Below are 13,512 nucleotides of genomic sequence, written 5' to 3'. Positions count from 1 at the left end.
TATATATTGATTAACATCGACATGAATATTTGAACTTGAAGCTTTAAGCATTATTGTATTTACAAATTAAATACAAGATTTAATGTTATTGACATTTTCTTTGCTACAAAACAAAATTGAACTTCGACACCACCAAAAAAAACATTTTTCAAAAGAAAAAAAAAAAAAAAAACAGTGGAAAAAGCCATAAATGGCGGGCACCTATTTCTGCAAATTGCTATGTCCCATTTATTAAATATCACCACCCTACTCCTACTGAGTTAGCCAACTTATCATTTTGCCATCGAGTGGTCTCTAAAATCCAACCTAGGTTTTCCTATATATCTATCTTCTATTTATTGTTTTATATTTTCTTTTTTGTTAAATACTAATTTAAAACGATTATATACACGTATACGTATTCGTACATGTACAATGGAAGATTTAAACGAGAAAAAGAAACGTTCGCATGTCAACCATTAAAAAAGAATTCGGTTGAGAATTTATATCTATCTTCGAATAGTTTTTCTTGACATCTTCTTATGATATATTTATATTGTTTTCTTATTTGAATCTGTTTCTGTATATGTGTGTGTGTCTTGAGATCGAGTGAGCTAGCTAGAAGAAATTAAGGACATTTCAATAAGGATGTAACTAAGTCTAACTTAATTAGGTGGCATGGTGTATTGGACATGAAAACCTTAATATAACATAACATTAAGAATGTTAAAACTTAACAAAATTTAACATACCTTAACATGTTAAGGGTTTTTTTAGGTGTTCTTGCAGAAAATAAAAGACCCAAATGACCCTCCTACACAAAGGACTTGTAATTGTTAGATCAAAGACGACCGACAGTCGTAAAAGTATTGAAATGGTGAGTTTTCATCAGAATCCAACCTATATATATATATATATATATACATATAAAATACAATAGTATTCATATTTACATTGTAATTTTTCAATTGTTTTTAATAAAGATATTTCACTAACTTCAACTAACATGTTAGTATGTTTAGATTTCCGATGTGAAGTTAAAAGACCAAAATGTCCCTCTTCTACAAAAAGTTTTGGGATAATCGTTATTGAGGAATACTCAAATGAGAATTAATATATTGTGGTTATCATGAGAATTTTTACTTTAAGATATTGTTTCATATGATTTTCCCATCAAATGTTAGGGTTTAAGATATTGATTAACATATATTTATTTCAGATGATGTTTGTTTCATATGTATTTGGTTACAATATGAACTCTTTTACGTTTTCTGTTTCATAAATGTATAAAACAAGTTTCCCAATATGAAACAAATATATATATATATATATATATATATATATATATATATATATATATATTTAGGGTTCACGTGAGATCAAAGGTTTTTCGTAAGAACCGTAAGACCAATTTATGTTCATTGATCAACTTTATAAGTTAATGATCTAATGGTCTAAAGTTGCACGGTGACAATTTTTGTGATTATTGAGAAGTCTCGTGGCGTTTATGAATGTTCAGATTGTAATGTTGTAGATCTAATCTAAGGGTTGAGAATTGGTCTTATGAGTCTCACGAAAAACCTTTGGTCTCACATAATCTCAAGTCTATATATATATATATATATATATATATATATATATATATATATATATATATATATTCAATGCACTGGATTTTAGTTTTAGATGAAAAAATCATATAAATAATAAAATAACATATGATGCACGGATTCTTAACGTTATTAAAATTTTATACGTTCTCAAATTATTTAGGCCAATATATATCATAACTTTTTATTGGTTAATACAAGTAGTTAATTAATTTCAATTATTGGAACTTTTTACCTCATCGGGTATGTTTGATGACCTCGTATCCTCTAAACATAGGACCACACTTATGGCAACATTATTTGTTGTGTATTAATATCATATACAAAAGGCCTATTAAATGAACGACCGATGCCTTAACTTTTGGGTCAAATGTGTAAATTATCACTAACAATGAGGAAATAAAGAACTTTTATGATTCAACCACATGTTTTTATGTGACCATGAATTAACAACATGAGACATTCAAATGGTTCCAACATGAGACATTCAAATGATGGTGTGGCCATTGATGATTGAAGGCAAAAGTGTGGTTTCCTTTGAGCATTTACTGATGAAGCAGAAGGTAACATGTGACTATATTAATATCATCATCGTTAGTTGAAAACGTTTGTAACTCTCCCAACTCGAAAACAATAAACTATACGAGTTGGTCATAATAAGTTTCACTGTTTAAACTTGTGACGTGTTTAATTTGTTAGGGTTATTCGGTGTATATCTTTTTTTTTTCTCTTTCAAAAAAATGTATAAACGTATGTGTGATTTGTATAAGATGTTACAAATATCTTGGTCAATGCCTTATCGTATTCGATGAGATTTGTCTCACCGTCTTAATGGTATAAGAAACGATTCTGATACAATTTGTAACATCTCAGACACAAAGCAATCACTGGCCTAATACCCTCTAAATTCACTTAAAATTACCATGATAAAAGTTGTTTATAAATATATCGTAGATCTCGTTTTTATCCATTGTAAAAGACGTGTTGTTACAACCCCATCCCACTTAAAGTATATAAGCTTATAAATATCAGTTTTGTCAATATAAACGAGTTGTTACGAAATTGGACAGGAACGACCAAAGCTGTTAGCTCCTCTTGATTCATCACTTACTTAAATCTTGATCACAAAAATATTAGAGTTCGATTGTCTTTTTCTTTTACAGCAAAAAGTTCGATTAATTGTCTAATAAAACTTCGGTCTTTATCATCTGAAAATAATTATAACATATTTTTATTGATGAAGGTTCAAATGAGAACATTATTATTTTATAAAAATACAGAAACATCTATGTATCATATGTGATAATACGTGTGAAAGTATTTAATGATGCGCAGACGACTTGGCCCGCAACCTACGTAATGCCAAAGATTATTTGGGTCTCTGATTTAATATAAGAAAAAGTCTAAAAAAACCCAATGGACTTTGATGTTTGGAATGATTAAGTCCGTGGACAATTTTTTGGAACAAATAAATCCTTAGATATTCCAAAACATGTTAAATAACTCCTTGGACTTTCTAAAACCTGTTAGATACATTCTTATTACTTATACAACTGGTTAATGTGGTAAAATAATGGAAAAAGTCCCCAAAAAAACCCAATGAACATTCATATTTTGAACGATTAAGTCCCTAAAATTTTTTTGAACCAAAAAGTATTTACATTTACAAAAAAATAATTACATTTAAAAAAGATTTTTGTTAAATTTATTTTAATTAAAATAAAAATATATTATGTTAGTGATATTTCAAACTAAAAAAAATATTTTATTTTTAATTAGAAAAAATTTCACCAGTAATCTTTTTAAATCTCTTTTTTAATTTAAAAAATCACATACATGATATATTTTATTTTTATATAAAAATAAATATAATCAACAATCCTTTTTAAATCTTTTTTTATTTTTTTTAATTTGAAAAATCACTGATATAATAGTTATTATTTTTAATTAAAATAAATTTAATCAATAATCTTTTATAAATGTAAGTACTTTTTGGTATATTTGTTATATTCTATATAATGTAAGTACTTTTTTGGTTCAAAAAATGTTTAGGGACTTTATCGTTTAAAATATGAATGTTTATTGGCTTTTTTTCATGTTTTTTTTTTCATTATTTTACTACGTTAATTAGTTTTTATAGGTCATAAAGATGTATATAACATGTTTTAGAAAGTCCAAGGAGTTGTTTAATAGGTTTTAGAACGTCCAATGACTTATTTGTTTCAAAAAATTGTCCAAGGACTTAATCATTCCAAACACTAAAGTCGATTGAGTTTTCTTAGACTTTTCCCTTCAATATATTAAATGTGATGTGGATTACAATATTACTTGTGGTACGAGTGTATTTACGTTTTTATAAAATGACGATTTTTTATTTAAACTCAATAATCATAATATTTTGATTTATGGTATAATTTAATGATCTTTTTCTCATAATCAAATACTTGAATAACTTGTCTAAAATAACAAAATAAGGGATTAATTTGCCTTTTTTTTTTTTTTAATTTTCAAAATCAATATTAACTTTATCTTGTAGTCATTATGTATTTTGCCCTACCAATATTTTCAGCTTAAATTAATATTGTTAAATTAAAAAACACTTCTATCAACTTAAGTTAGAAAATAATGTCTCAATTATGTTTTGGTATTTAGCATCTTATGAGCATTTTAAGAGATCTTTGCCATAGTAATAAAAAGTCGTGTTTTCGATATTCCGAAAGAGTTAGAAGTTAGGCCAATTCCAAAATTAGACTTCGAAAACGATTTTATTGGTACAACAAATTAAATAGGTCTGGTAATTTAGGCACATTTAGTTCGATTCTTGCATCATACCCTCTTCCTTTCAAAATACGTATATTACATTTTGGGCAATGCAACATTTTTTGAATAGAAAATCAAATTTTCACTAATTGGTAATCATTATCAAGTTCTCATACGATTATTTTTCTTTATTAAGTGGCATTTTGACCAACGAGTCAACAATTGAATAAAATATAATTTATAGAAAGAGAGGTTATTCAATAGATAAAGAATGATAACCGATGGGGAGATACAAGGATAACAACCAAACTTGATCAGTGATTAGACAAAAGGGAGAGAACCTAAACTAAGATCGTTTGACTAAGAATCGAAATAACATCAAGATTGAAAGACATTTATAACCATAAAAAAGATAGGTTAACTAAGCTAGCGAAACCTCCAACCCACCAGTGAATGGACATATCTACCCTAGACTACAACAAAACCAATCGAACAATTGGAACCAACTATGAACTAGCTAGCACCCTTGTATTCTTTTATGATGCAAAATTACGCTAAAAAATTGTATTCTGATTTTTGATTTTCTCTAGTTCATGTTGGAGTTCTATGCATGCATTTTGGCTAGATTTGGACCAATTCTTCTTCTTCCATCTCTCTCTCTCTCTCTCTCTCTMTATATATATATATATATATATATATWTGTGTGTGTGTGTGTGTAAGATCCTACATTCTTTCCTAAAGGGCTGTTTGAGAAAGCAAATTTGAGGGTTTCAAATATTGTCAGATGGTATCAATCAGAGTCAAAGTTTACTACTATAGGGACTCGACACTCTCAGACAATCTATGCTACTCTATCCCCCTCATCCGTATAGCCTCTTGTCAACATTCTGGGACAATCTATGCTCGTCTAGTCTCTGTTGGATGGGGCGCGTTGAAGTCATACATCATCTAGACATGGACCAGTATATGTCATATATGTTGAAACTCCTTCAATTCCTAAAGGCCCATTTGAAAAGTAAATATGAAAGGACCATATATTCACACATAAACTATGTTTGAAAATTAGCCGATAAGTTGTCTATTGATTAAAAACTAATTGCTAGCTGAAAAATTAATTAATAAACTATCAATATTGAATAAAAACTAACTGATAATTAAACTAGTTGACATGCAAATTATCTAAAAGAATATATGTTGAAAAATTAATTAGAAAACATAAGAGACATAATTGAAAATTTTTCTTGGAATTTATTGAAACAATATGTAAAATAGTTTTTCAAAAATCTAGATTATAATTAATCAAACGAATTTTTCTAGTAACTAAAAGAAGAAGTTTATGGAGACTTTGAAGATATTTTATTTCAACAGATTTTTTAAAAGTATTTTTTTTAAATGTAAAGAAAACAAGAGAATTAATTTTTTTTACATATGGAGAATTTTCTACAATTTCATGTTGTAAAACGAGAACTTTCTAACGTTCATACTAATCAAGTTAAATATTGATATAATTAATAATGAAATATTTAAAACATAGAGATGCTTTTCATTCTATGGTTTAAAAAAATTAATGTATACAAAATCTGTTAGAAATGCTTTTTAATCGACAAACATTATTATTTACTTTGCAAGAAAATGTTTATTTTTTTTTTCTGCAATGCCCTTTTTTCTCCCTAATCAAGTTTTGAGTTTGAAAATTTTGCCTCTCCCATTATCATTACACCTTTGGTGCATGAAACTGAAGGTATAAACAAGTCGAGCTTTAAACGTTATTTGAGCTCAAGATGATTTATCTCGAACTCGAGTCGATCTTGAACATAAAATAAAACTCATTTAACTTCACGAGTTAGGCTTCATAAACCTGCGTTAGTCAGCGTTTCCTTGATTCAAGTGGGTTTATCCGCACCAAGTCGCATGCATCAAAAATTGGTCGGTCACGTCCCTTTTCAAACGGTTTCTTCGATTGGGGGTTTAAAAGGGACTCTGTAATTGTCATCTAAAAAGAAAAGGGGAGACGAATTTGAAGAATTGTTCAATTGGGAGGAGAGAACATCCAATAGCTGATTCCCAGATTTTGGAGACGATTTTGGGAGTAAAGTCTTAGGGTTCTTCACCTATTTCTTATCTACAATCATTTTGAAAGTATTTTGGTTTCAACAGTTAGATACGAGTACTAAATTCCTTCGTTCTAGTAGTAAGAAGTAACCATTTGGATGGTGTTAAGACTTGATTGATTTCAATTTCATTGTCAACTCATTTATGCGAACTTTGATTCTAGTGTTAAATCTTTATCCAGTTTTCAATTTAGGAAGGAACCCCTATTTTGTTCAACTTGATTTTGATTTGTTAATTGAAACGAGGAATTCATATTTGTTCTTTGTTTCATTAAAATAGCAAACAATACATCTAACGTCAGTTTAGTTGATTGTTTAGTATTATAAGTTTGCATTCTCTAGTATTCATATGTGGCGTTCAAATATTAACTAGAAATTGTGTTTGCTTGATTATAATGCAGTTAGCAATTGTTGCCAAGTTCGTAACTGGTTTTAATTAGCTAGTTAGAGACTAGGCATTGAGCTTCTAGCGCCAGTCAACTTTTTTTTGATGAACAGAACATTGATGCATGTCAATGTTTGAGCCATTTTTAGTTAGCATGAATATCATTTTATATACATGTCTATGGTATATTGTCCAATGAAAAGTGTTTGCTTACTACTAGAATTCTTCTTATTATTGTTTAAAGCACAAATTATTTTGAATACTTAGCTTAATTCGTCTTGGACTCACGATTAACACTGAATCCCTGAGGAGACGACTCTATTATTGCTATCACAAGTTATTGTGCAATTAGAGTAATAGGCATAACTTATTCACTTATTATTTGCTGGACTCTCGACACCTATCACATCTATTTGCATATACATTGGTTAAATACGTTTTATCGCTTATGGAGACTTTTATTATACAATCAATCGTGTTGTTGAGCTATTGGCTCGGTTTTGACTTAAATGAGTCTTCGGGGATATTTATTCCTTTTAATTTTGCTTAATGTCGGGATTTTGGATTTATATGTAATTATGACATATTTATTTGAAAGTTACAAGCTTTTGAGTGTTTGGTAATTCAACTTGGGTCATGTAACGTAGAATGTACTGCGACGGATTCGTAGATATAGGAGTCAATTTATTGGTTTAAAAAAAGGATCATTATCCTTGTAATGTAGCTAGAAATATTTAGGATCAACGAAGGACTCAAGGTATAGACTGTAGGTGGTTGAACCTGATGACCGTGTGAGCATTAAAGGAGGACTCAAGCTATAAACTGTAGGTGGTTGAACTTGATGACTGTAAGACCATAGAGGTCATAATTTCTAGTGAATGAGTATATCTCGAATCAGCGTAGTAGTAGAGTCATAGGTCATGAGTGGTTAAACTTTATAACCGTGTGATATGCAGTGGACTTCATTAACATAGATATGTGGCTTACTTTTATGTTCGCCAAATTTTATGGGTACGGGTCTCAACCGTATCCAAAAATATATCCTCTTTTCATCATATATAATTAAAATCTACAAAATATAGAATAGGAGCACTGCACGCCATTGGTAATGATTTTACTACGGTGCCACAAATTCGCAAGCTGATCCTAAGTAATCGTTGTTGTTCATTGGATTCCAGAGGAACTACTTCGTTAGGATTGAGGAATTGTTGTGATTCTTCTTGAATAGCCTGGATTCTCCCGTCGAGCAATAGTCAGGAATTCTTGATGATATTAAGCTGGAACAGGCTGTTCTTCCAAATGTGTTATTTCTGGATAATGTATTATGCATGTTTTCGGTGTTGTTATGGGCATGGAGTGTATCCATTATTTATGGTTTTTTGGGTATTGAACCTTACCCACTCATTGATGTTTTGGATAATAGAGTTGTATCCAAGTTTCAATATTTGAATATTGAGCTTTATTCATGTTTTGAGTCATTATTGTATTTTGAGTATTTATGTGAACAGGTGTTTTGGTTTGGGGTTTTTGTCACGAAAAGGATGGTTTTATGAAAAGGTTTTATTTTATGATATATACATTTCATTTGAGAAATTATTATTTAAATAAACAATTTTTCAGTTTTACCATATTATAATTATGATGAACACTGCTTAAACTCACCAGGCGTTATCCTAATCCTTTTTATTTGTCGACATATGCATTAGGTTCTTGTTGGGGAATGGTTCTAGCGACACGGTGAAGAGTTGAGTGCTAATTAGATGCATGAGAAATATTTTGCTATTTGGGGATGTCTTATGTATTTTGGAATGGCGACTGTATTTGGATTTTTAGTGACACTAGACCTTTTGTAACGGTTGGTTTATCATTTTGTTGAAGTTAAACCTAAAATTGTTTATTCAGATAATCTAATATTGATTTGTCGAAATAAAATTATCCTTTAATTGATGTTTTGTCGACTTTTTTAGATTAGTCGCTCTTCCAGATTTGAGTGTGTTACACTATCCTAGCCTAAGGGTGTGAACATAGGCTTGAATATTTTGATGAGTTTCCTCTTACTATATTTTTGGCAGATGATCACTTGCCATCCATGTCGCAATTGTTTAATATCTTGAATCCATGTCGTGGGCTTTCATATCCCAGAATTGATTATTATAAAGTGTGTGTTCTTTATGTAGCTGTGTGTAATGATGTCTTGGTCAGTAGGAGGTGTATACCTGAATAGAGCACATGAATTCGTTTTATGCAGTTAATGTTAAGGGAAAGTGTGTAGCCCAGTTGTTTGGTCACAAGTGTGCGTGACCATAAGTGCGTGCAACCATTGCTGACGTGTGTTAGGGAAGTATTGTATTATAAGGAATTCACTAGACCTTTGGTTTAAATCTCGCTTTTATAAAAACTAAAAACCTTTTTCAAAGAAGTATCATGTTGAGAGCTCTAGCAAGGACAAGAGGAATGTGTGAGTTTCCAGGCCGGAAGTGTAACAATTTTTTCTCCTTGTTAGATAGTCATTTTAGACTTAACCAGGTATTTGTAATAAACTCAGCAGTAGTGTTATATCTTTCTGCTGCAACTCATGAGCTGAATTTGAGATTATTGACCTAAATTCAGTATTTGTACTTGCCGGTAGGACAAAAGTTATGTTATGTCTAGTTTGGGATTGTGGTTGTTATACACTAGCTCGAAGAGTGAGGGTAGAATACCCGAAAGATCATATCAATTGATCCTATGGTCTTTCAGGTATTCTACCCACACTCTTCAAGCGCGTGCAAGCTTCAGAGACGTGCAAATAATTTAAAGGAAGAAGAAGAGAGCTTCTTGATAACAATATCAATAAACGTTACCTTAAATACTACAAGCTACTGGTCTCCTATGCCAACTCTAAATCCTAACTAATAGCAAAATTATACTCATCTCATACTCTAATACTTACGATGACAAATCCAAATAATTAAAACAACTTTCAGATGACATGTAATCGTCGCCACATCGAGGCCACCGTAATCCTACTCGAACGCCTTGGTTGCTTGTTGTCATGCGTTGCTTCCCTTCCTCCGATAAGGTAATTTGACTTAGTAAGCACTTACCCTGATAATTAAGTGTTTGGTAAACGGCCCATAAATTTGTTTATTTTTGCAAACTATAACATTTTTACATAAATTAGGGTTAGTTTATAAGGAAAAACCAAATGGCAATTACAAGTATTTTAAAAAAGTCGATTACTTAATTTATTTTTTATCTTCTTCCCTTTGCCGGCGAGTACAAAGCATTGAATTGCAGCCATAAATTGGTTCAACTTCCATCGAAATGACCACCAATTTGCAGTTCAGAAGTGTCAATTTTTTTTGTATGTCATAAAAGCTTTTAAAATCTTCGTTGTCTTATATGCTTTCCCTTTAAGTACTGGAAAACCCTAAATCATGCGTTGTCTTGATTTTGAGTTGACACAATCTAAAACATCTCCCGTTTGCCGAACGGATAACATGTTTGGAGAAAGGATGTCCTTGTATTCTAATAGTAGCAATAATGTAAAAGACTTTATCCTAATCTTACACACAGACACACACACACACACACACACACACATATATATATATATATATATATATATATATATATATATAGAGGAGTGATCATATGAAAACCGCCTTCATTTGTGTAAACCGTGCAAACCACCTTCATCTGTCGATTTCATTGTTTAATCTTATGAAATTTTTTCATGAAATTGTTTAATCTTGTGAAATTGTTTCATATAATACTTTTTTTGATGAAGTTGTTTCATATATGGTTGTGAAATTGTTTCATATAATACTTAATGAAACTGTTTCATGTATTTCTCTAACATTAATGAAACTGTTTCATGTATTTCTCTAAAATTAAAATTATGAAGATGATAATATCTATGATTAACACCCTCCACAATAAAAATGATTAATCAACCTCTCATAATTACAAAAAAATAAACAAAATGAAAAATTATGATTGGTTGAATGCGGTTTGCACGGTTTGTACAAATTGAGTGGTTTGCATTTGATCGCTCCCCTATATATATATATATATATGTGTGTGTGTGTGTGTGTGTTTAGGATTGAGTTTATGTGAGACCAACATGTTTTCATGAGACTCGTGATACCACTTTTTTCACTTGAAACTTCACAACAAAACGATGTGAAGGTAAAAAAAGGCCGAACATTCACAGCAAAAACACTGTGAAAGTTACCTTCACAGCGTTTTGCTATGAAGTTTCAAGTGTAAAAAAGTGGTCCCATGGGTCTCACGAAAACAGACTGGTCTTACGTGATCCCAAGTTTATGTATGTGTGTATATATATATATATATAGAGAGAGAGAGGGGGGGGGGTCGATTGCTCCTCCCCACATCTTTATTTGTGATGTTATCGACAACGACAATATCAAGTTTTGATACGTTGCGACATAAATGTCTCTTTTGTTTCTATTCGAAAGACTTCAACGACATCAAAGAAACCAAAGTCTTGCCATTCGATCTTAACACCTTCTTGTTTACCACGATATATATATATATATATATATATATATATATATATATATATATATATATATATAAACTTGAATTCATTCGTTTTTACAAAGAAGAGAAGTAATGATTCATAATGAATAAAGGGTTTGTGAATTATTGATGATGAGAGAAAAAGGAATGCAAGAATGCAAGAAAAAACCCCACCCTGAAACACCTTTTGCAGAAACATTTGTACCCCATGAGGATCAGATATGAAGGCTTCAAGTAGGACAGCAAAAATAAAAAAAGCAATATTAATTAAAGAAAAACCATTTCTTGATTTGACGACTCAAATGGCCTCGATCTGTGTCTTCATCCACCACTATAATATACACAAAAGACACAGCGTAGTCAGTGATAATAGCATCAGGAGGGGTTAAATACAGTCGTAATTGTCCATCTATTTGTCACTTTGCATGCAACTATTATTACTTGCAAAATATTTTCAAATACTATCGAATCGATTTTTCATAATTGTATAGTAATTAATATTACAACGTTTTTTTTATAAAACGTCTTCTTTAATTATGTGCTCATAAAAATATCATCAAATCCAAGTAGGAATACAAATCTCCTTTTGGTCATGAAGGTTTAAATGGGTGACTTCAGGCTATCTACAAAGCAGGTGTTCGTCCTGAGATTAGTCCGCTCACATAGCAGGTTGAAAGATCCAAGCTAATCCAAAAAATATCATAAACTTTTGATTTCACTTTTATCTTTTATCCTCTGTCTATATATTTATATATTAAGTATATATTAAATATAAACCTTTCGTAATAAGTTCTATGGTGATGGGCAGAGGCGGTCTTACCTTTGGGGTATGGTTATCCGTCAAACCATAAAAATGTGGAGTAATTAAGTGTAAGTTATAAGTTTTTTGGGGTGAAATCATAAGATGTTTTGGGTTGAAACCATAAATATTAAAAAAATTTATGGAGTTTAAATGAAAAAGTAAGATTGCCAAATTTTAGGATAGTGGTTGGAAATTAGTTATGCTTTTAAGGGGTGTTTGTGATTGTTTATTTGAAACAAATTATGTTTTTCTAAAACATTTATCAACTTATTATAAGTCAAAATGGTTTAACTTCTTCAAAAACTCTTTATACCAGTTTGACACCGGTATAAGTTATTTATCCAAACACTCAAAAGTGTTTATTACCGGTGTCACACCGGAATAAGTCAATAAGTTGTTTTTATAAACAATTTCAAACACCCCTTTAATCCTTCGAATATTTTAATGGTTTTAATTTACTTTCCTTTCTTTTTCAAATTTTATTTTATACTCTTGTCATATTAATTAATTCATTATTAGCTAAAATACATTAAGAAATACGTATTTTCTTTTACAAATTACACTGTTAGAAAGGTCTCGTCAACACCTTTAAAACGAGCTTCATCTTGAATATTTTTTATAGTAATTATATTTTTAATGTTAATACAAATAAAAAAAAGGTAAAAGTCCAAAAAACCCAATAGACTTTAATGTTTTGAATGGTTAAGTTTTTAAACAATATTTTTGAATAAATAAGTCTTTGGATATTTTAAAATATGTTAAATAAATCATTAGACATTTTAAAATATATTAAAAGAGTCCTTATTATCTGAAAGTGTAACCTCTACTTGTATAACTGGTAAAAATGTAAAGATTTAAGAAAAAAATCCCAACAACTATCCTAAACCTACATCATAAGCCCTCTCTCATGCTCATTCTGTAACATTTCAATATCACATTTGTATATGAACATATATTTTTATCAAGAAATACTAGTTGCGTACCTGCGCAATGCGGCGGAAGCCATGAATTTTAACGATTTTAAAGTTCCACTGGTTTTATAAGATAAGATTTAACGATGATATAAGTTACACTTGGTCTTTACATATTAATACAATTTGAATAAATAAGAGTTATGGTTACAATTACAGACTATCGATGAAAAAAATTGTATGACAATTTAAAATCAAATATATTTAAAATCAACATATTTAAACGACTCCACAAATGTGTTCGATTTACACCAAGAACAAAGAACCAATAAACTTGAGTTTTAAGATAAACACTTAAAACCAATAAATAAAACTACAAATTTGACAGATCATAAGCCATGAAAAGACCAAAAAAGATGGGTTTTAG

Source organism: Cynara cardunculus, assembly GCF_001531365.2.
Source record: "Cynara cardunculus var. scolymus isolate 2C chromosome LG 16, CcrdV1, whole genome shotgun sequence".
Lineage (NCBI taxonomy): Eukaryota > Viridiplantae > Streptophyta > Magnoliopsida > Asterales > Asteraceae > Cynara > Cynara cardunculus.
This window is presented reverse-complemented; position numbering follows the sequence as displayed.